Source organism: Eretmochelys imbricata, chromosome 5, assembly GCF_965152235.1.
Source record: "Eretmochelys imbricata isolate rEreImb1 chromosome 5, rEreImb1.hap1, whole genome shotgun sequence".
Taxonomy (NCBI): domain Eukaryota; kingdom Metazoa; phylum Chordata; order Testudines; family Cheloniidae; genus Eretmochelys; species Eretmochelys imbricata.
The window spans coordinates 69,450,784-69,477,303 of record NC_135576.1 but is presented as its reverse complement, the minus strand read 5'-3'; the positions used below and the strand labels follow the sequence as shown (position 1 = coordinate 69,477,303).

Here is a 26,520-nt window from a genome sequence, read left to right as displayed (position 1 = left end):
ACCCATAGAGTGGGAAATAGGTGGGGGTGGGGGGCGCCTAGGGAGGGTAGTGGGGAGCAGGGTACATGTGGGTGGGGCTGCTACTCTGAAACCTGTCAGTATTTAGTGTGTGTCAAGGCTGAGCCCTGGAAGCTGGAGGCTTGGCAATTCATAGCCCCGGCACCTCTGGGCTTGCTGCATCAGTTATAAATGTAAAAAAAATTACTTGAGTCTCAGTACCGAATTGCTTGAGGCCTGACACCTTTTTCATTACCAGTTAAGTTCTGTGGGGCACTTGGGTTGTGGAGTCCTGGCCACAGTCAGTGAACACATCTGGGCTTCCATGCTGCAGACCCTTCCCCTGTGTGCATAACTTCACGTGTGTGAAGAGTCGCTTTAATCAAATGGGGCTGCTTGTGCAAGTAATGTAAAATATAGAACCATAGATACGTAGGGCTAGAAGGGGCCCGCAGTTCATCCCGCACATTGAGTATACCTGGGCGTCTGCAGGATTGGGGCCATAAGTAGAAGCACATTCATAAATGTGAAGGCAGGTATTGCTTCTATATAAATCCATAGTATGCCCACATGTTGAATACTGTGTGCAGATGTGGTCACCCCATCTCAAAAAAGATATTTTGGAAAAGTTACAGAAAAGGGCAACAGAAGTGATTAGGGGTATGGAACAACTTCCGTATGAAGAGAGATTAATAAGACTGGGGTGTTCCAGCTTAGGAAAGAGACAACTAAGGGGGGAGATGATAAAGATCTATAAAATCACAATTGGTGTGGAGAAAGTAAACAAGGAAGTTTTAGTTACTCTTCCTGATAATACAATAACTAGGGGTCACCAAATGAAATTAAGAGGCAACAGGTTTAAAACAAACAAAAGGAAGTATTTCTTCACACAGTGCATAGTCAACCTGTGGAACTGTTTGCCAGAGGATGTTGTGAAGGCCAAGACACTGACAGGGTTAAAAAAAGAACTAGATAAGTTAATGGAGGATGGGTCTATCAATGGCTATTAGCCAGGATGGACAGGGATGCAAAACCGTGCTCTGAAGTGTTCTTAGCCTCCGTTTGCTAGAAGGCAGGAATGGGTGACAGGAGATGGATCAGTTGATGATTACTTGTTCTGTTCATTCCCTGTGAAGTACCTGGTATTGGCCACTGTCGGAAGATAGGATACTGGCTAGATGGACCATTGATCTGACTCCATATGGCCATTCTTATATTCTTACGATAACAGTCTGTACGTACTTAGGCTATGTCTATGCCAGGGGTGGCCAAACTGTGGCTTGCGAGCCACATGCGTCTCTCTTACTGTTAAAGTGCAGCTCACGTGTCGTCCCCCCCCGCCATGCCCTGCCCCATTTTCCACCTACCAGACTGTGTGGGGCGGCGGGGTGGGGTGGGGGAAAGAGCTTGGGACCTCTGACTTGCAGTAGGGTGGTGGTGTAGGGGTTTCTGCCCAGTGGGGTGGGCGTTCTCAGGGTTGAATTCAGGGGTGTGAATTTTTTGTAGACTTCAGGTCTCGGGCTGAAGACCTGGCTCTAGGATCTTGCAGGATGGATCCAGCCCAAGCTCTAGGACCCTCTCAGGGCCCTGGAGCCTGAGTTCTAGCCTAAGACTGGAAGTCTCCACAGCAGTGAAACAGCCCTGTGGACTGAGCCTCCCAGGCCTGAGTTGGCTGGCAGAGGCCAGCTATGTGATTTTTCTTTGCTGTGTAGACATACCATAAGTGACCTAATTATAGTGGAATTAACGATATTTTAAAATAAAGAACATTTTGAACACTTGCATAGTATCCGACCAGATACCACTGAAAGTGATTTCACAGACATGAGTTATACATTCATGTAAATACACATATATTGCACAATCTCTGCATATTCAAAGGATGAAAACAATGTTTAAAAAAATTCAAAATTGTAAACTAAACAGGGTCATATATGTGGTACTATATAGTTCGCAGAGGAGCCAGGTCTCTCAGGCTTACTGACTTGGGTGGGTTTAAGGTGCTGCTTTGTGTTTTTAATGTCTCTGTAGAGACCAGTTTTCTGGTATGAATCTTGAACTGTGTTATATACGCTTATCCCTCTAAACTGTGCTACCTTTGGGGCTGAAATTGTGCTGCATGTGAATTTCTTTTGTTATATTTGATAAAATTCCATTTGACCATCTTGGGGGGTGGGGAGGAAGGGGGCCTCCCAGCAGTAAAGAGAACTTTCAAATTTTATTTTTGTGCTCTGATGGCTTTTTAAAACTTCTGTACTTCATGGACTTGATGTTCATTTAAGATTAGTGACATGATTGAAAAAAATGGTTTAAAAATAAGCTGTGTAAATATTTATGTATCTGTGATGCAGTACACCAGATATAAACCATTTTGTTTACTTGATTATACAAGTATATATTTGCATCAGAGATTGTATAGAAGTTATTTTCCCTAAAACTGTTATGTAAGATAAATGTTTAAAAATCAACACACATGAATCAAGAAAGTAAATTGTTTACTGTAGCCATATTGCAGAGGTAATAAGGCAAATGCAAATGGTGTACAAGTGATAGAGATGACTACACATGTGCAATGTGGTCAAGCTATTGTTGCTGTAGGAAACGTAACTTTTACATTTCTTGACTTAAAAAGTCAAGCTTAATATTGTATAAATAGTGCTCTTTCACAGGTATTGATTTTTGTCTATTTTGTTAATTCAGTGCATAAGCAGTGCAGTGAAGAAAATATGTCATTATTTTGCAAATCAAATCAACATCAAAACAAGGCACATTTTTGACCCAGTTTTATTGTGCTGGGTCAGTTGTTGAGTTTTTCCATGAAAAGGACCTGTTCCCCCCAAAGAATTCAGTATATTAACTGAAAAGTGTTTAATCTAGTGTACTGGGTTAACTCAGAGAATGCTGTGATGGGTATTAGTAGCAACAGTTCAGGCTGGCACCATCATCGCTTTGTATAAATACACTATTTTGCATGGAATCAGAAGTACTCATTGGCTTGTAGGTCTGGTTTTTTTTTGGTGGGAGGGTTGGGGTTTTTTTTGGTGATTCTTGGTCCCTTTTGCTTTGGCCTGGCGTAGTCTTGAAATAGATGAATCTTATTACTTTATTTTGTACTGTGATAGGGCCTAGAGGCCAGGGCTCCATTGTGCTAAGCACAGTATAAACATATAAGAGAGACTGTCTGTGATGATTCCTAGCAGTACCCAGAATTATGAGGCACCTCGCTACCATCCACCCTTAGCATGAGAAAGCCGTCTCTGCGCCTGCAGAGTGTCAGCTCCTTGACTTCACTGACCACGGGCAGCATTACTTTACGCAGACTCTGTTATCCATCTGCAGGTTAGCAAAATGCACGCTCCAACACCTGAACCTTCTGAGTGTCCCCTTGGATTGTCCAGCCGCTGGTTCACTGGACACTTAGAGTTCAGAGATTCACTGCTCCCAAAGGAACGGTACCCCCCAGTTTACCAGCTACACCTCAGAGCAGCACTCCATTTAACACACAGCATTTCACTTTTTTTCACACCTGTAAAAATGTATTTGACAACATACAGAGATTTGAGAAGTAGCAAATAAAAGATTTGGAAACAAGTGGTTACTTGTGAAATAAAAAACATAACACACATTCTAGAGCCTGGACTTAATTAACAAGATATTCTCCTGTCTAATGAAGTTTAGTTCACCCAAAGTCTCTGTAGCATTTTCAGAGCAAAACTATGCTCTGAAGTGTCCCTAGCCTCTGTTTGCCAGAAGCTGGGAATGGTTGACGGGGGATGGACCACTTAATGATTACCTGTTCTAGTCATTCCCTCTGAAGCACCTGGCATTTTCGGCACCGTTGGAAGACAGGATACTGGGTTAGATGGATCATTGGTCTGACCCAATATGGTCATTTTTATGTTCTAGCTAAGTTAGCTGTGACCCTCCTTTCTTAAGACAGAACATGTTGACAGTATCCTCAGTGAAGGATCCAGGGTGTACCTCAGGACCTCCAGTTGTACCCCAAAAATCCATTGTCTTTATGTGTAAACAAGATACCTCTCTGCTGCAAGTGTTTCCTGCAGTTTTTTCTCTAGAAGATGTCACAAACTCTTGATTATCGTTCTGATCTGTCTGTGGAGGGACCTCCATTGTGAAGCAGACAATATCACACATGTGACCAGCCAGAGTGAGAAGGGTCTCTTCCCTCCTACTTAAAAGGAGCATGTTTATCACCTTCTGGTGACCGGCCTTAACTTACATACCTTAAAAACATAATTTCTGGTTTAGATACTTAACTTCTTAAATATTATCCATACATACATTTTGAAATGATTGATAATCAGTGGGATACGTCTTTCAGTAGAGACTTCACATGCCACACTTTGGTGAATTATTGTATGTATACTTGACACAGAGGATCCCAATAAAACTCTATACCTTCCCCGTTCAGGCCCTCTACCAGTTGGCACAAAGATATTCCTGGGTCACAGTTCCTTTACCTGAAGAGCTTATAATATAGGTAGATTGTTACTTACAATGCAAGATAACTGGAGCTGTGAACATATGATTTACATTTTAATAAAGTTTTGTTGCAATACTTCTGAAAAATGGTAATGTTTGATACAAAATAGAACCATAGGGAATGTGTATGTACTACTTTATTTATTAGAATGCTCATAAAAACCCTTCTGTCTTTTTCTGAACAGATTAAGGGCTGAGAAAATCTGTAATACAGTCCATATGCCAGTATTGGCACAAACTTCACCAGCTTTATTACTTGCTGTGTTCCAGCATCATAGTAAAACAGTCCCTGGAGTTCAGTTTAGGATCTACTTTTTATTAGTAGGTGAGCAAAATGTATTTGAAAGAAACAAATCTAAGTTATATTGAAACAACTTTTAAATTATTACATGTACAACTTTCAACATGTCAAAACAAGGCAACTCAAAGATGGAGGTAGGGATGGGAACTCCACAACGTCTGCATTCCATTCTAGGCTCATGCTTTGCCATGGTGTTTCTTATCTTTTCAAAAGGTGCAGCAGCATGACTTAAGGATGGAACTTTTTGGTTTTGTTTGAATCTTCTTCCTTTTGGTGGTTCCAACAGCCTTAACTTTATTGACAGATCTGGTGTGTTGTCTGTCAAAGAAATGACCAGAAACGTTTGCAGTAATGCATTGCTCAGCTGATACAAGGACAGTTATTGGAACTAATTCAACAGTGAATCATAGAATATCAGGGCCGGAAGGGACCTCAGGAGGTCATCTAGTCCAACCCCCAAAGGAACAGGTTCCACCGAGTGTCAGTCATATGCTGACCCTGTAGCAGTGAAGATGAGCGGCTCCTACCAGAAGCTTTGCCTTGGCAAAGAGAAGACTAGGCAGTCAGGGTGGTTGTTTTTGTCTGATTCTTTTAGTCAGTTTCTTTCAGTTAATAGCAATAATTTCTAAACAAATGTTACTTGATATTAGTGGTTAGAGCTTTGTTTTATGTTCTAAGAAAGCACTCAAAAGTTGTAGCTGCTGACACAGCATACAAGTTGTATTTTAGCATAGCTAAGTAAAAGAAAACTCTGAAGACCTAGAAGACGTGGTCCAGAGAACTCTAGATCTAAACCACAGGTACAGGGTGGGAACAATGAGTGTAGGTAACTCACAGCTTATTAAATATCAGCAACACAGGCATGTAAGTGCTAAAATGTCCTCATCTTTTACTAATTAATTTAACATACTTCAAAGGTATGGCAGAACCAGAGTGCCACGTGAAGTATTAAGATGAGTGTTCATGACAGTGGGGAGAAATGTCTCAATCTTCTCCTGCTGAAATTAACTGTTCTAAATCAGTGTTAGCATCTAAGAGGATTGTTCAAATGTGAGAAACTTAAGATGGATATTAGACACCTTATCTGAGGCCTCAGGTGTCTGACTTAATCAAATTATATGAATTCAAAGTACATGAGTTCAGTTCAAATGAGAAAAAGTAGCAAGTTTTAAGAAAAGCTCTGTGCAGCAGTCCCTTACCACCTCCAATTCCCATAAACGCAGAAGGAAAAATGTAGCAATAAGAAATACAAAAGAAAGTCTAAGAACTCTGTTACTATTTTATTAATGTATACATACAATCACGTGATCGTATCTTGTAACTTAATCAAAATTATATTATGCATTATTGGACTCAGCAGTCTTATACTCGTAATAGCTGGGTTACTTTTATTTTGAGCTCCGACTTCTAAAAAATAAATAGATATGCTCAAGAATAAAGAGATTTTTATGCCCTTTGGATATTGATTTTGGAGGGTTTTCCCTTCAAATTTTAACTTTTGATAGGGAAAGTTCAACAATTTTCATGAAAATTCTTCTACATAGGACCTTGATCCGCACCAAGTTCGCATGAAATGTCAAATGAAACATTCATTTGGCAAAAATATGCAAGGTTGTTCCAGTTTTTAGATTTGTTCTTTTCTGTATGCATCTGAAAGAAAGTTATAGGTGCTTGGATCGCACTGGCTATGTATGTATACCCACAGACGTTTGTACTTGCTTATTTTCAGATATTCTGTCGTGTATACAGCTTTTGTGACTCAACATCTTTAAATATTTTTAAAAATAAACAGGGTTTTTGAAAAGCAAAAATATAAATTGATTATTTTATACCAGTAATTCATCTGTTTCAGTCAGAATTGGAACTGTCAGTCCAGGTTACAGAGTAGTAGAGGCTTTTTCCTTCTGAATATTTTGTCTTAGTGGGGGAAGTAAGTACTTCAGAGTTCCAAATGAAATATTGGCACATGTAAAGAAAAGGAAAATAGCCTCTTACCTCATTAAATGAAACAAACAGCAGAAGCCATAAAAGGAGAGTAGACGCTACCCCAACAAGGGTCATGCTGTAGGTTACCAGGCTATAAAGCTCTGGGCATGTCTACACTAGAAATGCAAGTCGACCTATGTTAGGTTATCTCACAACCGCTGCAGTAATTACAGTGCAGTTCATATCCACGCTACTCTCCTTCTGTTGGTGGTGCGTGTCCTCACTAGGAGCACTCCCATTGACTTAAGAGGAGCAGTATGGGGTGCTGAGAGACTGGGAGCTCACAACTGGGACCCCGGCTCTGGTGGGGAGCTGACAGTTGGGGGGGCAGCACCCATGGGGTGCCAGGAACCTCTGAGCAGCAGCTGAGTGGGGAGCACAGGCAGCAGTTGGGCATGCTGCATGAAGCTGGGAGGCAGCTGGGCTCTGGGGAGCAGGGCGAGTGCAGCCTGGCTTAGAGCAGTAAGCCCGGGAGCAGCCAGCCCGGGAGCAGCCATGCTTTAGCTGGAGCCATCCACCCTCCACTGTGACAGCCCAGCTTTCTTGTCAATTTCAGGGCTCCAATGAACAGCTAGTATAAGTAATGCAGTGTCTACACAGACACTGCATCGCCCTAACTACACCGACATAAGCCCTACACTTCTTGTGGAGGTATGTTGGTGTAGTAGGGCACTTGCATCCCGAGGAGCATGTGTACATTGACATAATTAGGCTGACATAAGATGCCTTATGTTGACCTAACTCTGTAGACCAAGCCTTGAACAGTGAGCAGACTTCACAGTGGAAATCTGTGAGGTAACCTCCTTTCTGATTAAACTGTCATCCAGTGGTCTCTTTGTGGGAAAGCAAGGAAAGGAGATGCCCCAGATAGTTTTCTCAGGTGCTATTGCAAGATTTCAATCAACTTTTCAGCTTTTGCGTGTTTTGCTGTAGCTAAAGGACAGTTTTACCTAACAGACTCAAGCATCACCACGATGCTGCTTTTTGGACTTATATGTTTTTATGCTGTCAGACATCACTATAGTAACTGAGCACCTTCCACATGAAATCGATAACAATGGCACTATCCTTAGTGGGCGACTTCTTCTTTTGGGGGGTAAAAATTCTGCTTGTGGTGGAGGCTGTTGTAGGTCTTTTTTGGAAGTGGGTAGAAGAGACTTGGTTCAGTTGGTTGGGTAGAAGGTTGGTGTCGGTGTTGTATCATAATGGAAAATATTTTGAAAAGTTGGTAAAAGAGCATGCAGAAGAGATTGTCTGACCTCTGTCAAAGACATATAAAGGCACACAGCATCTGAAGACCATTTTTCTTTTTGTTCCTATGGATATAGAAAGAACTCTGCTTATATCGGAAAGAGGTCTTGTAACAGAAATAGTAAGTAGAGGAACACACATGTCAAGACTTGGGAAAATACAGTTAAATCCAATAGAGAACTAGGTAAGACACCCCAGGTCAAAAAGAGCTTCAGGTATGGGGCAGAATATCATTTTTAGACTCTCTAGATAAAACTTATTGCAGACTGATGGGTCACAGAAGAAATTTCCTAAGGTACTCTACAGAATTCATGATGAGTACACAGAATATGTTTTACCCCCTAAACTCCTTGAGATTTAAAAAAAAGAAAGAGAAGAATAAGAAGATGTTGACCTCTGTACTACTACCTTGAAAGGGATGCAATAAGACTGTATCAGTGGCATTTTCCGTTGTCTTGTGACTCATAAAACAAAATGCTATAAATACATGCTGTGTTGGAACACAAGAATGTAAACAGCTGAGGTTTTTAGTTATTTGTATTGCAGTAGCACCTAGAGGTCCCAGTTGTGCACCCGGACCCCATTGTGGTAGATATTAAAAAAACTAAAAGTCAGTCCCTGCCCTAAAGAGCTTACTATCTAAGACAAGAAACTACATGTATATACAACAGATAGGTGGAGAATAAGGAAACACTGCGATAATACAGGTTAGCATGATAGTCAGTGGTCTCATAGTGTCCCCAAAAGATTTGATGACAGTTAGTTTTAGTAGTGTGCATCTTTCTAGTTACAGTTGACTACCTCTCATGGATTTATGAAATGCTGTTGCCAGATGGTGTTCAAATTCTCAAATCTCTAGAATTCTTTCCAAGATTCTGGTAGCATCTTCTTTGAGGATAGGGATATCACCTTTCACCCTTCCTTGAAAATTTTCTATGAGAACCAGTGGCATGGGACTCAACAAGCATAGCAGCTCAGATATCAACAATATCAAAACTCAAGTTCAGGCTATTTGTAATCAATATATCTTCTCAAATAGATACGAGGTTCTTATTAGAACTCCTCTCATCCATTTGAAGATAGGGCAGCTAGCAAGGACAATTACTGTTCTAGGAAAAGAAGTTTTATCAAGTGACAAGTTCCAGAAGATGAGATACAGCATGAACTAACTCCGTATGCAAGAAAGTATGAACAAGCACCTTCATTTGTCTGCTTGAGATAAGTTTCACATCTAGACATTGTGCAATACGCTAGCTGCAACATGTGAAGAATGTAGTGCCCATCTTTAAAAAAGGGAAGAAGGAGGATCCTGGGAACTACAGGCCAGTCAGCCTCACCTCAGTCCTTGGAAAAATCACGGAGCAGGTCCTCAAGGAATCAATTCTGCAGCACTTAGAGGAGAGGAAAGTGATCAGGAACAGTCAGCATGGATTCACCAAGGGCAAGTCATGCCTGACTAATCTAATTGCCTTTTATGATGAGATAACTGGCTTTGTGGATGAGGGGAAAGCAGTGGACGTGTTGTTCCTTGACTTTAGCAAAGCTTTTGACATGGTCTCCCACAGTATTCTTGCCAGCAAGTTAAAGAAGTATGGGCTGGATGAATGGACTATAAGGTGGATAGAAAGTTGGCTAGATTGTCGGGCTCAGCGGGTAGTAATCAATGGCTCCATGTCTAGTTGGCAGCCAGTATCAAGTGGAGTGCCCCAAGGGTCGGTCCTGGGGCCAGTTTTGTTCAATATCTTCATTAATGATCTGGAGGATGGTGTGGACTGCACCCTCAGCAAGTTTGCAGATGACACTAAACTGGGAGGAGAGGTAGATACGCTGGAGGAGAGGGATAGGATACAGAGGGACCTAGACAAATTAGAGGATTGGGCCAAAAGAAATCTGATGAGGTTCAACAAGGACAAGTGCAGAGTCCTGCACTTAGGACGGAAGAATCCAATCCACCGCTACGGACTAGGGACCGAATGGCTAGGCTGCAGTTCTGCAGAAAAGGACTTAGGGGTTACAGTGGACTAGAAGCTGGATATAAGTCAAAAGGGTGTGCCCTTGTTGCCAAGAAGGCCAATGGGATTTTGGGCTGTATAAGTAGGAGCATTGCCAGCAGATTGAGGGACGTGATCGTTCCCCTCTATTCGACATTGGTGAGGCCTCATCTGGAGTACTGTGTCCAGTTTTGGGCCCCACACTACAAGAAGGATGTGGAAAAATTGGAAAGAGTCCAGCAGAGGGCAACAAAAATGATTAGGGGACTGGAACACATGACTTATGAGGAGAGGCTGAGGGAACTGGGATTGTTTAGTCTGCGGAAGAGAAGAATGAGGAGGGATTTGATAGCTGCTTTCAACTACCTGAAAGGGGGTTCCAAAGAGGATGGCTCTAGACTGTTCTCAGTGGTAGCAGATGACAGAACGAGGAGTAATGATCTCAAGTTGCAGTGGGGGAGGTTTAGGTTAGATATTAAGAAAAACTTTTTCACTAGGAGAGTGGTGAAACACTGGAATGCGTTACCTAGGGAGGTGGTGGAATCTCCTTCCTTAGATATTTTTAAGGTCAGGCTTGACAAAGCCCTGGCTGGGATGATTTAGTTGGGGATTGGTCCTGCTTTGAGCAGGGGGTTGGACTAGAAGACCTTCTGAGGTCCCTTCCAACCCTGATATTCTATGATTCTATGAAAGTATGTGTTCAGCTAGTTGTGGGAACACCAGCATCTACTAGAGTGCAATGTTGCCGTGATGTTGGAGGAAAAGTATTCCAGACAGTTGTCATTTTGAAAGGATAGGTAAACTTAGTGGACACATGGAAACACTACAAAGCAACACAGATTTTCTGGAACTGTGAGTGGCAAGATTATCTTTGACTTCTTTAAAAGGGGCCTTCAGTGTCAGAGTCCTGCAAGACATTACTATAGTTGGAACAAGCAGGTAGGTATGAGAAGCTGTGTTTTTCATCAGGAAATGATCAAGACTTGCGTGTTTGTGTGACGCCCAGCAAAATAGGACCCTAACTTGACAGCAGCCTCTGGGTGGTAGTGTTATACAAATAATCATTAAGCTGGGCAAATACAAAAGCAGATCAGTTCAATAGGAGCATTGGAACTGGAACTTGGAAACATGCAAGTGTGTTCCCAGGAACAGCTGCAATGTACTCATCTCATGACTTATAGTGAGGAAGGCATACAGTGGGGTGTTTGTCAATTGTACTCTCCAGAACTCTTGAAGAAAAGAGCGTCGGGGGGCATCCTTCTAATGGGCCCCAAATTAGCTCAGCAGAAAATTATTTTAAAACGACATATTTTCCAAAAAATGTACTGTATTTGTTTCTTGAGATCAGTAATAAAACCCAAATCTATAAATACTAATCTAATAGCTTGGCGTTTCAAAGTTTACTGTTAAACCAAAACAAATTTTTTTTATATTCGAAGGTAGATTTTTACAATTCCAGATGCTACCAGCGCTAATAGATGTGAGACTGAATTAACAATTTAATCTTCAGAGGTTAGTTTAGCAAACAGCTTGGGGAACCTGCTGGCCTACAATGTAAGAACAGATGAATAGTTACTTAAAGTAACGTTTTTAAAGGCATTTTAAAAAAAAATTAGATTAAGAACTACCCTGCAGTTCTCTGTGATGCATACGTGCCTATGCACCTTCAAACTTCTTAAGGAAGTTTTATTTTTTTTTAAAATAGCATTTCTTAGTAAATACATTTTCTCAGAGAAAATCAGAGGAGGCAGTCTTGTTCTTGCTATAAAGTTGAAATAATTATCATGCCTTCTCTTGCATTCATACCAAGGCTTATTAATTTAGTTCAGAGGTCACAGGAATTAAAAACTGGTAGAACTGTGCTTAAAATGTGGAAGAGAACTAAAGAATTAAGGCTAAACTACATCCATATTTTCCACTTAGACTCCAGAGCAATAGAGATTCAAAGTTGTTATAGAAAGTAGGGATGTAAAATATTAACTGGTAAGCATTAGTCTTACCAGTTAACCTGCCTTAACTATTAACCCCTGGGCTGGCCCACCAGTCCCAGCAGCCCCCGCGCCGGCCGAACGTGACCCGAGCCCTGGGCCTCCCGGAGCCGCTCCAACCCCTCTCCCTTTAATCGGTTAACCGTTTAAACAATATAATTTTAATCTCTGTGTCACAGAAGGTGAATGATTAGCAGCATGCTAATTTAAACATAATATAGCCAGTACTTGGCATAAGACAAAAGAGAAATTATGCAGAAATACCTCTCAGGATATGATCTTTGTGCTGAGTTGTGGCTTTCTGTCATGTAAGACCATGCTTACATTAGGGAGCCGATGCCAGTATAATTTTTTTTTTTCATGTAGTCCTAACCAACATAGTTGTACTGGAATAATTGTGTAGGGTAGATCAGGCCTTCGATTTTCAGAAATCTGAAATTCTACTTTGGAACCGTAGGTTTCAGAGTAGCAGCTGTGTTAGTCTGTATTCGCAAAAAGAAAAGGAGTACTTGTGGCACCTTAGAGACTAACAAATTTATCAACACCCATTGTTTCATGTTCTCTATGTATATAAATCTCCCCACCATATTTTCCAGTGAATGCATCCGATGAAGTGAGCTGTAGGTCATGAAAGCTTATGCTCAAATAAATTTGTTAGTCTCTAAGGGGCCACAAGTTCTTTTCTTTTTAGAACAATAGAATCACTTAGACAAACACTTTATAGTATTTGTCAAAGTGAGGGTGTAGCTTTTTGAACTGTCAGGTCCCCAAGAGAGAGAATATGTAATCTTATGATGGGAGTAGCAAGACTAAGGGTATGTCTACACTATGAAATTAGGTTGAATTTATAGAAGTCGGTTTTTTAGAAATCGTTTTTATATAGTTGATTGTGTGTGTCCCCACACAAAATGCTCTAAGTGCATTAAGTGCATTAACTCGGCGGAGTGCTTCCACAGTACCGAGGCTAGCGTCGACTTCTGGAGCGTTGCACTGTGGGTAGCTATCCCACAGTTCCCGCAGTCTCCGCCTCCCATTGGAATTCTGGGTTGAGATCCCAATGCCTAATGGGGCAAAAACATTGTTGCGGGTGGTTCTGGGTACATGTCATCAGGCCTGCCCCCCTCCCTCCGTGAAAGCAACAGCAGACAATCGTTGGTGCCTTTTTTCCTGAGTTTCTTGTGTAGACGCCATACCACAGCAAGCATGGAGCCTGCTCAGCTCACTGTCACCGTATGTCTCCTGGGTGCTGGCAGACGCGGTACTGCATTGCTACACAGCAGCAGCTCATTGCCTTTTGGCAACAGATGGTGCAATAGGCCTGCTAACAATTGTCCTCATGTCCGAGGTGCTCTTGCCTGCCTTGGTAAGGTCGGTCAGGAGCTCCTGGGCAGACATGGGTGCAGGGACTAAAATAGGAATGACTTGACCAGGTCATTCTCTTTAGTCCTGCCGGCAGTCCTATTGCACTGTCTTCTGGTGAGCAGCCAGGAGATGAGGATGGCTAGCAGTCCTACTGTACCGTCTGCTGCCAGCCAAAGATGTAAAAGATAGATGGAGTGGATCAAAACAAGAAATAGACCAGATTTGTTTTGTATTCATTTGCTCCCCTCTCCCTCCCTCCGTGAAATCAATGGCCGATAATTGTTTCGGTGAGGTCTGTCAGGGGCACCTTGAAAAGTTTAATGGAGATTCAGTCCTGCCTGGAATACCGGGGGGAGGGATAGCTCAGTGGGTTGAGCATTGGCCTGCCAAACCCAAGGTTTTGAGTTCAATCCTTGAGGGGCCCATTCTGTGTGACAGTTGTTCTTGTTTCTCCTTAATGTAAAGCCACCCCCTTTGTTGATTTTAGTTCCCTGCAAGCCAACCCTGTAAGCCATGTCGTCAGTCGCCCCTCCCTCCGTCAGAGCAACGGCAGACAATTGTTCCGCGGCTTTTTTCCATGCAGAAGCCATACCACGGCAAGCATGGAGCCTGCTCAGATCACTTTGGCAATTATGAGCTCATTAAACACCACGCGCATTATTCAGCAGCATATGGATCACTAGAACCTGCCAAAGTGAAACCGGGCAAGTAGGCGACGTCAGCGCGGTGACGAGAGTGATGAGGACATGGACGCAGACTTCTCTTAAAGCACGGGCCCTGGCAATGTGGGCATCGTGGTGCTAATGGGGTAGGTTCATGCCATGGAACACCGATTCTGGGCCTGGGAAACAAGCACAGACTGGTGGGACCGCATAGTGTTGCAGGTCTGGGACGATTCCCAGTGGCTGCGAAACTTTCGCATGTGTAAGGGCTCTTTCATGGAACTTTGTGACTTGCTTTCCCCTGCCCTGAAGCGCCAGAATACGAAGATGAGAGCAGCCCTCACAGTTGAGAAGCGAGTGGCAATAGCCATGTGGAAGCTTTCAATGCCAGACAGCTACCGGTCAGTCCGGAATCAGTTTGGAGTGGGCACATCTACTGTGGGGGCTGCTGTGATGCAAGTAGCCAACGCAATCAAAGATCTGCTGATATCAAGGGTAGTGACCCTGGGAAATGTGCAGGTCATTGTGCAGATGGCTTTGCTGCAACGGGATTCCCTAACTGTGGTGGGGCCATAGACAGAACCAATATCCCTATCTTAGCACCGGAGCACCAAGCCGGAGAGTACATAAACCGCAAGGGGTACTTTTCAATAGTGCTGCAAGCACTGGTGGATCACAAGGGACGTTTCACCAACATCAACATGGGATGGCCGGGAAAGGTACATGACGCTCTCATCTTCAGGAACTCTGGTCTGTTTCAAAAGCTGCAGGAAGGGACTTTATTCCCAGACCAGAAAATAACTGTTGGGGATGTTGAAATGCCTATAGTTATCCTTGGGGACCCAGCCTACCCCTTAATGCCATGGCTCATGAAGCCGTACACAGGCAGCCTGGACAGTAGTCAGGAGCTGTTCAACTACAGGCTGAGCAAGTGCATAATGGTCGTAGAATGTGCATTTGGACGTTTAAAAGTGCGCTGGTGCAGTTTACTGACTCGGTTAGACCTCAGCGAAACCAATATTCCCACTGTTATTACTGCTTGCTGTGTGCTCCACAATATCTGTGAGAGTAAGGGGGAGACGTTTATGGTAGGGTGGGAGGTAGAGGCAAATCGCCTGGCTGCTGGTCACGCACAGCCAGACACCAGGGCAGTTAGAAGAGCACAGGAGGGCGCGGTGTGCATCAGAGAAGCTTTGAAAACCAGTTTCATGACTGGCCAGGCTACGGTGTGAAAGTTCTGTTTGTTTCTTCTTGATGAACACTGCCCCCCCGCCTGGTTCACTCTACTTCCCTGTAAGCTAACTACCCTCCCCTCCCCCCTTTGATCACAGCTTGCAGAGGCAATAAAGTCATTGTTGTCTCAGATTCATGCATTCTTTATTTATTCATCACACAAATAGGGGGATAACTGCCAAGGTAGCCTGGGTGGGGTGGTGGAGGAGGGAAGGACAAGGCCACACAGCACTTTAAAACTTATTGAATGCCAGCCTTCTGTTGCTTGGGCAATCCTCTGTGGTGGAGTGGCTGGGTGGCCGGAGAGCCCCCCACCACGTTCTTGGGCGTCTGGGTGAGGAGGCTATGGAACTTGGGGAGGAGGGTGGTTGGTTACATAGGGGCTGTAGTGGCGGTCTGTGCTCCTGCCTTTCCTGCAGCTCAACCATATGCTGGAGTATGTTAGTTTGATCCTCCAGCAACCTCATCATTGAATCCTGCCTCCTCTCATCATGCTGCCGCCACCTATCAGCTTCAGCCCTCTCTTCAGCCCGCCACCTTTCCTCCCAGTTATTTTGTGCTTTCCTGCACTCTGACATTGTCTGCCTCCATGCATTCATCTATGCTCTGTCAGTGTGGGAGGACAGCATGAGGTCAGAGAACATTTAATTGCGAGTGCGTTTTTTTCACCTTCTAATCTTTGCTAGCCTCTGAGAAGGAGAATCATAGAATATCAGGGTTGGAAGGGACCCCAGAAGGTCATCTAGTCCAACCCCCTGCTCGAAGCAGGACCAATTCCCAGTTAAATCATCCCAGCCAGGGCTTTGTCAAGCCTGACCTTAAAAACCTCGAAGGAAGGAGATTCTACCACCTCCCTAGGTAACGCATTCCAGTGTTTCACCACCCTCCTAGTGAAAAAGTTTTTCCTAATATCCAATCTAAACCTCCCCCACTGCAACTTGAGACCATTACTCCTTGTTCTGTCATCTGCTACCATTGAGAACAGTCTAGAGCCATCCTCTTTGGAATCCCCTTTCAGGTAGTTGAAAGCAGCTATCAAATCCCCCCTCATTCTTCTCTTCTGCAGACTAAACAATCCCAGCTCCCTCAGCCTCTCCTCATAAGTCATGTGATCTAGACCCCTAATCATTTTTGTTGCCCTTCGCTGGACTCTCTCCAATTTATCCACATCCTTCTTGTAGTGTGGGGCCCAAAACTGGACACAGTACTCCAGATGAGGCCTCACCAATGTCGAATAGAGGGGAACGATCACGTCCCTCGATCTGCTTGCTATGCCCCTACTTATACATCCCAAAATGCCATTGGCCTTCTTGGCAACAAGGGCACGCTGCTGACTCATATCCAGCTTCTCATCCACTGTCACCCCTAGGTCCTTTTCCACAGAACTGCAGCCTAGCCATTCGGTCCCTAGTCTGTAGCGGTGCATTGGATTCTTCTGTCCTAAGTGCAGGACCCTGCACTTATCCTTATTGAACCTCATCAGATTTCTTTTGGCCCAATCCTCCAATTTGTCTAGGTCCTTCTGCATCCTATCCCTCCCCTCCAGCGTATCTACCACTCCTCCCAGTTTAGTATCATCCGCAAATTTGTTGAGAGTGCAATCTACACCATCCTCCAGATCATTTATGAAGATATTGAACAAAACCGGCCCCAGGACCGACCCCTGGGGCACTCCACGTGACACCGGCTGCCAACTAGACATGGAGCCATTGATCGCTACCCGTTGAGCCCGACAATCTAGCCAGCTTTCTACCCACCTTATAGTGCATTCATCCAGCCCATACTTCTTTAACTTGCTGACAAGAATACTGTGGGAGATGGTGTCAAAAGCTTTGCTAAAGTCAAGAAACAATACATCCACTGCTTTCCCTTCATCCACAGAACCAGTAATCTCATCATAAAAGGCGATTAGATTAGTCAGGCATGACCTTCCCTTGGTGAATCCATGCTGGCTGTTCCTGATCACTTTCCTCTCATGCAACTGCTTCAGGATTGATTCTTTGAGGACCTGCTCCATGATTTTTCCAGGGACTGAGGTGAGGCTGACTGGCCTGTAGGTCCCAGGATCCTCCTCCTTCCCTTTTTTAAAGATGGGCACTACATTAGCCTTTTTCCAGTCATCCGGGACTTCCCCCGTTCGCCACAAGTTTTCAAAGATAATGGCCAATGGCTCTGCAATCACAGCCGCCAATTCCTTCAGCACTCTCGGATGCAACTCGTCCGGCCCCATGGACTTGTGCTCGTCCAGCTTTTCTAAATAGTCCCTAACCACCTCTATTTCCACAGAGGGCTGGCCATCTATTCCCCATGTTGTGATGCCCAGCGCAGCAGTCTGGGAGCTGACCTTGTTAGTGAAGACAGAGGCAAAAAAAGCATTCAGTACATTAGCTTTTTCCACATCCTCTGTCACTAGGTTGCCTCCCTCATTCATTAAGGGGCCCACACTTTCCTTGGCTTTCTTCTTGTTGCCAACATACCTGAAGAAACCCTTCTTGTTACTCTTGACATCTCTTGCTATCCGCAGCTCCAGGTGCGATTTGGCCCTCCTGATATCATTCGTACATGCCCGAGCAATATTTTTATACTCTTCCCTGGTCATATGTCCAACCTTCCACTTCTTGTAAGCTTCTTTTTTATGTTTAAGATCCTGTGATCCTTGAAACACATGCAGCTGGTGGAGGGAAAAAAAGGACAGTGGTATTCAAAAAGACACATTTTATAGAATAATGGGTACACTCTTTCATGGTAAACCTTGCTGTTCGGGGGGTACTGGCTCCAGGTTCAGGGTGAGAAACAGTTCCTGGCTGTCGGGAAAACTGGTTTCTCTGCTTGCTTGCTGTGAGCTATCTACAACCTCATCATCATCATCTTCCTCGTCCCCAAAACCTGCTTCCATGTTTCCTCCCTCTCCATTGAAGGAGTCAAAGCACATGGTTGGGGTAGTGGTGGCTGAACCCCCTAAAATAGCATGCAGCTCATCATAGAAGCGGCATGTTTGGGGCTCTGACCCGGAGCGGCCGTTTGCCTCTCTGGTTTTCTGGTAGGCTTGCCTTAGCTCCTTAAGTTTCACACGGCACTGCTTTGGGTCCCTGTTATGGCCTCTGTCCTTCGTGCCCTGGGAGATTTTGACAAATGTTTTGGCATTTGGAAAACTGGAACAGAGTTCTGATAGCATGAATTCCTCTCCCCATACAGTGATCAGATCCCGTATCTCCCGTTTGATCCATTCTGGAGCTCTTTTGCGATTCTGGGACTCCATTATGGTTACCTCTGCTGATGAGCTCTGCACTCACCTGCAGCTTGCCACGCTGGCCAAAGAGGAAATTAGATTCAGAAGTTTGCGGGCCTTTTCCTATCTACCTGGCCAGTGCATCTGAGTTGAGTGTGCTGTCCAGAGCAGTCACAATGGAGCACTCTGGCATCTCCCAGATGCCAATACCGTCGAAGTGTGTCCACAGTACCCCAAATTCGACCAGGCAAGGCCAATTTCAGCGCTAATCCCCTTGTCGGGGATGGAGTAAAGAAATTGATTTTAAGAGCCCTTTAAGTGTAAAAAAAAAAAATGGGCTTCGTCATGTGGACAGGTGCAGGGTTAAATCGATTTAACGCTGCTAAATTCGACCTCAACTCCAAGTGTAGACCAATGCTGGGTGTAATTAATGATCTGAGTTACAATATATAAACTAACCTTTCCTGTACCCATTTCCTTCCTCAGACTGTGCTGCAGAAAGATGGGAGAGGGCCACTTTAGGTACAGGGAAGGCCAAATGACCTGAAAGGTAGTGGGAGGGAAATATCACCCAACCTTTAATTCATGTCTTCACCTGGATCCTGTAGGTGTCTCCCAAAATGTATTGAATGCGATACAGCCTTTTTCAACATACCTTTGTTGTGGGAGAACAACTCTGTCCAGGCCCTTTGACAGAGTCTGAGTGGATGGCTCAATCCCACAAAATCTTTACCGCTTCTTTTGAGGTGGTAGGTTACTTTTCTTTTTGGTGACACTGACTGAAACAGCACACCACAGTAGAATTTCTTAAAATGAAGCTTATTAAAAATGGAAAATTAATTTAAAACAAATTGTTAATATATCTAGATCTACACTTTTGATAAACAAGATAATGCCTTCTTAATGTAGGTAAGAGAAGAAAATCTAACGTGTTCCAAGAGCAAGTCCTGTCTCTGACCTCTCGCATGAAAGTTCTTTCCCCACGTTCAGATTTTTCCCATCCCAAAGCCAGGTTACTTCCACCCTTACGACTTTCCCTATTTCCAAACCCAAAATATAGCACTTCCCAGCTTGTTCTGTAAGTATCTGCCTACCCCATGAAGTTGATTGGTTTCTGATGGGCCTACCCTTTGTTCCTGAGGATGGTAGTTCCATGTGGCTGCATGGAGTTGTTTGTCGGGCTTGCTTGTCTACGCTTTAAAACACTGTGCTGCTGTAGTGCTTCAGTATAGAAGATACCTAGGCTGATGGGTGGGATTCTTCCATCAGTATAGGTAATCCACTTCCCCAAGAGGTGGTAGCTAGGTGGATATAAGAATTCTTCCATCAACCTAGTGCTGTCTGTGTGGGAACTTAGGTTGGCTTAACTACGCAACTCAGTGGTGTGCATTTATCATACTCCTGGCCTACATAGTTGAACGAATCTTATTTTGTAGTGTAGACCAGGCCTGTGTCTAAAACTTGCCTACTTAGATATGAAATATTAATTTACTGACTGACTATAATCTGTCACACAGACTATTTCAGTAGAAGAAATGTTATTTAATTGTTAAATAATACTAATGTGTAAGGCCCTACCAAATTCACTGTCCATTTTGGTCAATTTCAGGGTCATAGGATTTTAAAAATCATAAATTTCATGATTTCAGCTATTTAAACCTGAAATTTCACGGTGTTGTAATTGTAGAGGTTCTGACCCAAAAAGGAGTTGTGGGGGGGTTGCAAGATTATTATAGGGCGGGGTTGCAGTACTGCTACCTTTACTTCTGGGATGCATCTGAAGGCAGAGCCGCTGCCAGTAGCAGCGCAGAAGTAAGCGTGGCCTGGTATGGTATTGCCACCCTTACTTCTGCACTGCTGCTGGCAGGGTCCTGCCTTCAGAGCAGGGCCCCTGGCCAACAGCTGCTGCTCTCCAGCTGCCCAACTCTGAAGGCGGTGCAGAAGTAAGGGTGGCAGTACCGCAACCCCCCTAAAATAACCTTGTGCCCCCCCACAATACCCTTTTGGTTCAGGACCCCTCCTTTGAGAAATGCTGGTCTCCCCCGTGAAATCTGTATATTCCAGGGTAAAAGCGCACACAAGACAAGATTTCACAGGGGGAGACCAGATTTCACAGTCCGTGACGCATTTTTCATGGTTGTGAATTTGGTAGGGCCCTATTAATGTGGTGGTACCTAGAGGCTTCAACTATGATCAGGGTCCCATTATGTTAGGCACAACATACAAACACATAGTACAAACATGTAGTAAGAGACAATTCCTACCCCAAAGAGCTTATAGTCTAAATAGACAAGACAGACAGGGCGAGAGTAGAAATGGGCACAGAAAGGGGAAGTGACTTGTCCAAGGTCACAAAAGAGGTCAGTGACAGAGCCAGGAATAGAATCCAGGTCTCCTGAGTCCTGGTTCAATCTATTAATAAATAGTATAGAACATCATCACTCTACATGGTCTTGTCTAGATTTAAAAAAGACACAGTCCCTTCTCCAAAGAGCTTATGATCAAAATTACACTCAAATTGCATGTTGTTTAACAGACAAAGGAATGATAGGGAAAGGAGAGAGGACAGTTAAAAACACATCATTTTACATACAGGAGTCTGGTTTTGTTTGTTTGTTTTTTTCAGACAGAGAGCACATCCATCAATTTCAGTCCTTCTGTAGGTAAAATTGTACCTTTCAGTTGCAAAGCAACACTAAGGAATTACTAGTTTAGTACACTTTATTAGTTTAGTTTTAATCTTTTGTCTATAAAAGAATTCTTCTGCCAGAATTAGCGAAAGGAGCAAATCACCCAAGGCTTAGCCAATGATTGAGAGCTCTCATGGCTGTCTTCATATTAGCAAAATGCACAACTCTTCTGTGGTGATGGCTGTGTAACCCACACTACATTTTTTTTTTCCTTTTTAGGTTTTTTGAACTATAAGATGTAGATTTTTCTTCATCAGAAAACCAGTCTATATTTAGACATTATAATTATTGGATATGCACAGTAGTTAGTTCTGAAAACTTTTATTATTTCAATTATTTAATCGCCTTACTTTTCCTGAATAATAAAACAGGTTTAGTCTAAAATGTTTCACTTTCTAATTTGAGTAATTCTGCTTTATAAGTGCAAAAAAATCCTACAGAATGCTTTTGCATTTACTGTAAAATCATTGACTATAGCAGCTTTTAAAAAGCAACACATTTTTAAAAAAATACACTGAAGTTGAAAATTTGTGTATGCAGTCCTCTTCCCAGAGCCATTAAAGATGTGTTGAAAGTCTCTGAATTTTTGGTGCTTTTAGGACAAATTTACAATGGTGCAAATGTTTGATTCTTTTGCGGTTCACTTGGATAAAGAGTGCATTACTGTCAAATGAAACCGTCATAGGGAGGAAAATACTGAAATTACCAGTGAATGTGAAATTGTACTTTGGGATTAAGATGTGTGGTAGGAAAGCAGTGAGATTAATGTAATCTTGATGTAATTAACGATATTGAGCATAAATGGTCGGCTCATATAACTTGATTCTATCACATTTCTAGAGTATTTTTCTTGGATTATGTTATACATTCTAGAGATGTAATGCTTCAGTGTTTATAAGGGTATCAATCTGATATTGCAAAAAGAAAAGGAGTACTTGTGGCACCTTAGAGACTAACCAATTTATTTGAGCATGAGCTTTCGTGAGCTCACGAAAGCTCATGCTCAAATAAATTGGTTAGTCTCTAAGGTGCCACAAGTACTCCTTTTCTTTTTGCGAATACAGACTAACACGGCTGTTACTCTGAAATCTGATATTGGAACATTTATATATTTGACCTTATTTTTTAAGTTTTTTTGGTCATTTGGTACTAATCTCTTTTGGTCAAAAGGGAATGTCACCTCCTAAGAAGCAGAAAAGGAATGTGTTAGTGTAATCTGGTAGGAAATTTGATTACAGGAATATTCTTTTTCTAAAAGTGTAAATAAGGGGAACTTTGTATTACAATAGTAAATCTCCTTTGTCTTAAAGAAAGAAGGTTAATCCTTTCTGGTCAAACCATATCAAGGAAAACATAGTTCTGCCCGCTAGCAAGGAAGCAAGTCTACTCTACTTTTACACTTCAACTCCTTTTCTTTCTTGCTAATAAAAGTATAATAGTGGACTTTTTTTGGGAGAAGTACTTCAGCAAGGAAATGTTCTTTCCCATCTCACTGCATTTAATGGCAAAACCCTGAATTATGAACCTTACCCAGAGCCCAGTGAAATCTATGAGAATCTTTCCATTGACTTCAGTGGCCTCTGGATTGGGCCTTGTATACTTCTGGAGAAGATGCAGAAGGAATATTGCAATTTGTTAGTAAACTAACTGAAAATAAAAACAATATAGTCTTGGTTAGACTGTAGAAAATGTAACACTAAAAATTACGTAATGATAATTGGCAGTGGCAAACAGTGAATGCAGCTTCTTTATTTTGGACATAAAACACTTAGCCCCAAATTATATGAAGCATTTAGATTATCTTCTGAATGCTACTGTTGTTTGTAATATTGTAGTGCCTATGAGCCTCAGTCATGGATCAGAACGCAGTTGAGGTAGGTGCTGTATAAACACAGAGCAAAATCCTCCACAAAAGCTTACAATCGAAGTAATAAGACAAAAGGAAACAGATGGATATGGACAGACAGGAGAATACAAAGAATTAATAAGACAATTGTTGCCTAATCATTGTTAATTTTTTTTGTAGGCATCATAGAAAAGGAGAGATTTGAAAGAGGATAATGAGGTAGCTTTGCAGATCTTTATGGGGAGCGCATCCCAAGAACGAGGGGCACCATGCAAGAAAGTTCAGAGGTGCTTATTTGAAAATTTAAAAGTGGGCCAAGGAGGCTGGCATCATGGGCTATCACACTGACTGTGAATGAGAGGTGACAGGTAGGATGAGGATAGGTTGTGAAGGGCATTTGAAGTGAAGACAAGCAGCATATGTTTGATAACGATAGAGAAGGGGGAGCTAAGATTGGGATGAAAAGACAGGGCTGACATGGCCAAAGTGATGGGCTAGGAAAATGATATTTGTAACAGCAGGCTGATTGATGTGAGTAGGGCAAGATTGTATTTGCTCCAGAGAGAGACTGGAGCATGAGAACAGGAGTGGATGAGGTGCATGTTGCAGGTGAGCAAGGGCTTGGGGGTTGGCAGACTGGATCTTGCAATGGGAAAGAGGGACAGAGAGGCAAGGGTGGAGGAGAGTGAAACGTGGAGAGAATCAACCACAATAGCAATGAAAGAAAGAAATGAATGAGAAGCAAGTGGAGTTAGTATAAGACAAGGATAATGTGCATTTGCTCACATTAGTGAAAAAGTTGTTGTTACTGAACAATTTAGCAAATGTAGTCTGAGAGAGTCCCTGACCGCCTTCCCATGGGCCTCCTCTTAACCTAGAGGGTCTTCCCTATTTTCTACTGCAGGAACCATCCCTCTGGTAGCTATATATGGAAGCTTAAAGATTCCAGAAGAGAATACCATATAGCAACAGAAGAGAGTTCCCGTCCCTTGAGATTGAGCATACTACTTGTGTCTGGTTCTTCTAGATGGGTGGCGAAAGATCAAGTAGTCTCCAACTCCGCTCTCCACACCCACATCAGTGAACTGCACTGCAAAGCTCACGCTGAATATACTCAGGAAAGAGGAGTGGTGGCCACAAGCAGGAAATTAGTTTGTGCTAACACAGCACTTACCACCTCCCTCCTCTTACCTGTGCCATCACTCTGGAGGGCTGGAACTGGATTCTCCCCTTCTTCCAGTTCTGCCTATGCGGTCTGGGAGCTTAACAAAGTAAAATCTCATTCTGTGGTCAAGTTAGTGATAGAAAGGTAAGGGAGGTTTCATTTGACTAATTAAAATCTACAGAATCATAATTTCAATGGTATTGCATGGCAAAGGGGATGTGCTGCTCCCAGCTCCAAGTTCTCAGGTTGATGGAAATTTTGATACTAATAATTTTGATAATAATAAGTGTCATGGGAAATGGGTCAAGTTGAGTATCGTTGGAAAGCCCTGTCTCCCATGAACACAATGGTACCAAACATGACAAAGCTAGAACAGTTATGTAGATACATATTTGAGAAAATGTTTAAAAATCAACATTTTTAATTATACAATGCATTGCTTACGGGAAAAAAAGACATTGATCTTGGGTAACCATAGGGTAATCTCCCCCCATTTAAATTTTTTTCAGTACTTTCAAAAAATTGGTAGTGCTCTGTTATGAAAGTTATTAAAAATAAACAAGTTTCTTTCATGACAAGCGTGTACATGGAAAATCTCCAGGTATTAACACCTTTAATTACATCACAGACATTTTCATACAGTGCCACTGCCTGCTCCCTTTGAATTCCATGGGATAATTCCCTATGGTTTGAATGGAGATGTGATATATCTGATTATAGTATAGTATTAATTGAAAGCAAATGTATAGAAATGCTGATTCAAATATGAATGTTCCTTCTTACTTTTCAGCTGATTGACTACCACCTCTTGATAACCTGGATTAATTCCTTCTTGAAAAGTTTAGCCTTCTCGGTGTTTCTGTGTCTCCATGGTTATAGATGCTTGAGCTCTTTTATTCTCATTCTTATAACAGTTTAGAACTATTTTTATGGGGACAAAATCCACACACAAACACTGTTAGGGAAGTCACAACTCCTTAAATCTGCAGATAAATGCTAAAATTTTAGCTCTAATCTAAGTACAAGAAGGTTGATTATCATTTTAAATGTTTCACTATTTGTATTATTCTCCCCTCCTTGGAATTCAGGAAGAGATGGGTGTAAATACATGCAGATATTTTTGTGCAATCAGATGCTCTATTGAGGGGAGATGAATTTGCGCAATGCTCTATTTTTAAAAGTATTTTTACCCATCTTACATGTATTTAAAAACAAAACTTCTTGCTTATTTAGGGTTGTTTGATGGAACAGGTATCGTTTTGGTGAGGATCCAAAAGGACAGTTGCCAAATTACAACAGCATATTTCAGTTACATTACCATATAAACAGTATGCTGCTGGATTCTATTTAAAATAGTAGTCTGCATTCACAAGTATGGAGTGATAATTTACATTAGCAATGATAAAAGAGAAAAAGTTTCTAATAGAGTAGGTAGCTTGGGGCTTGTTCTAATAGAGTAGGTAAACTATTTTAGTTGCTTCAGCCTTACATACCCATCTCCTAAAGTAATTGTTGACTCTGGGTATTTCAAAGTTGATAGACTGGGTGAAGCCAGTAGCCACTTGCTCTCTACGTCTGATAAGAGAGTATAAACATGTTAAAGCCAAATTACAAATGTACGTATACGATATGGTATACTGTTTGGTTTGGAGTGACTTAGCTAACTAAGTTGATTATAGAGGACCCAGTCATGTATCTTCTGCAAACTTATAAAGTTTGTGGATGATACTAAATTGGGAGGCCTTGAAGTTGCTTTGGAGGACAGAATTACAATTAAAAATTATTTGGACAAACTGGAAGTGTGGTCTGAAATAAATAGGATGAAATTCAGTAACGACAAATTCAGAGTACTCCACTTAGGAAGGAATAATCAATTGCACAAATACCAAATGGGAAATGACTACGTAGGACTGCCTAGGAAGGAGTACTGCAGAAAAGGATCTGGGGGTTATAGACGATCACAAGAAAAGGCACAAGAACAAATCCGCACAGACACACCCCTGGAACCCTGATCAGGGGTATTCTATCTGCTACCCAAGATCCATAAACCTGGAAATCCTGGATGCCCCAACATCTCAGGCATTGGCACCCTGACAGCAGGATTGTCTGGCTATGCAGACTGCCTCCTCAGGCCCTATGCTACCAGCACTCCCAGCTATCTTCGAGACACTACTGACTTCCTGAGGAAACTACAATCCATCGGTGATCTTCCTGAAAACACCATCCAAGTCACTATGGATGTAGAAGTCCTCTACACCAACATTCCACACAAAGATGGACTACAAGCCGTCAAGAACAGTATCCCCGATAATGTCA

The 26,520-nt window shown here is 42.6% G+C and overlaps 1 protein-coding gene across 8 annotated transcripts in view; it reads left to right on the top strand.

Moving 5' to 3' along the window:
• Window positions 1-26,520, top strand: part of PJA2 (praja ring finger ubiquitin ligase 2) — a 105,443-nt gene that overhangs the window by 1,606 nt on the left and 77,317 nt on the right. Inside the window, exon 1 of one of the 8 annotated variants that reach the window (XM_077817297.1) lies at window positions 23,950-24,348. The exons of the other annotated variants lie outside the window; for them this stretch is intronic. The gene's annotated coding sequence lies outside the window, so the exon portion shown is untranslated. Of the gene's footprint in view, window positions 1-23,949; window positions 24,349-26,520 lie in introns of those variants that run through there. 8 annotated transcript variants of the gene reach the window in all.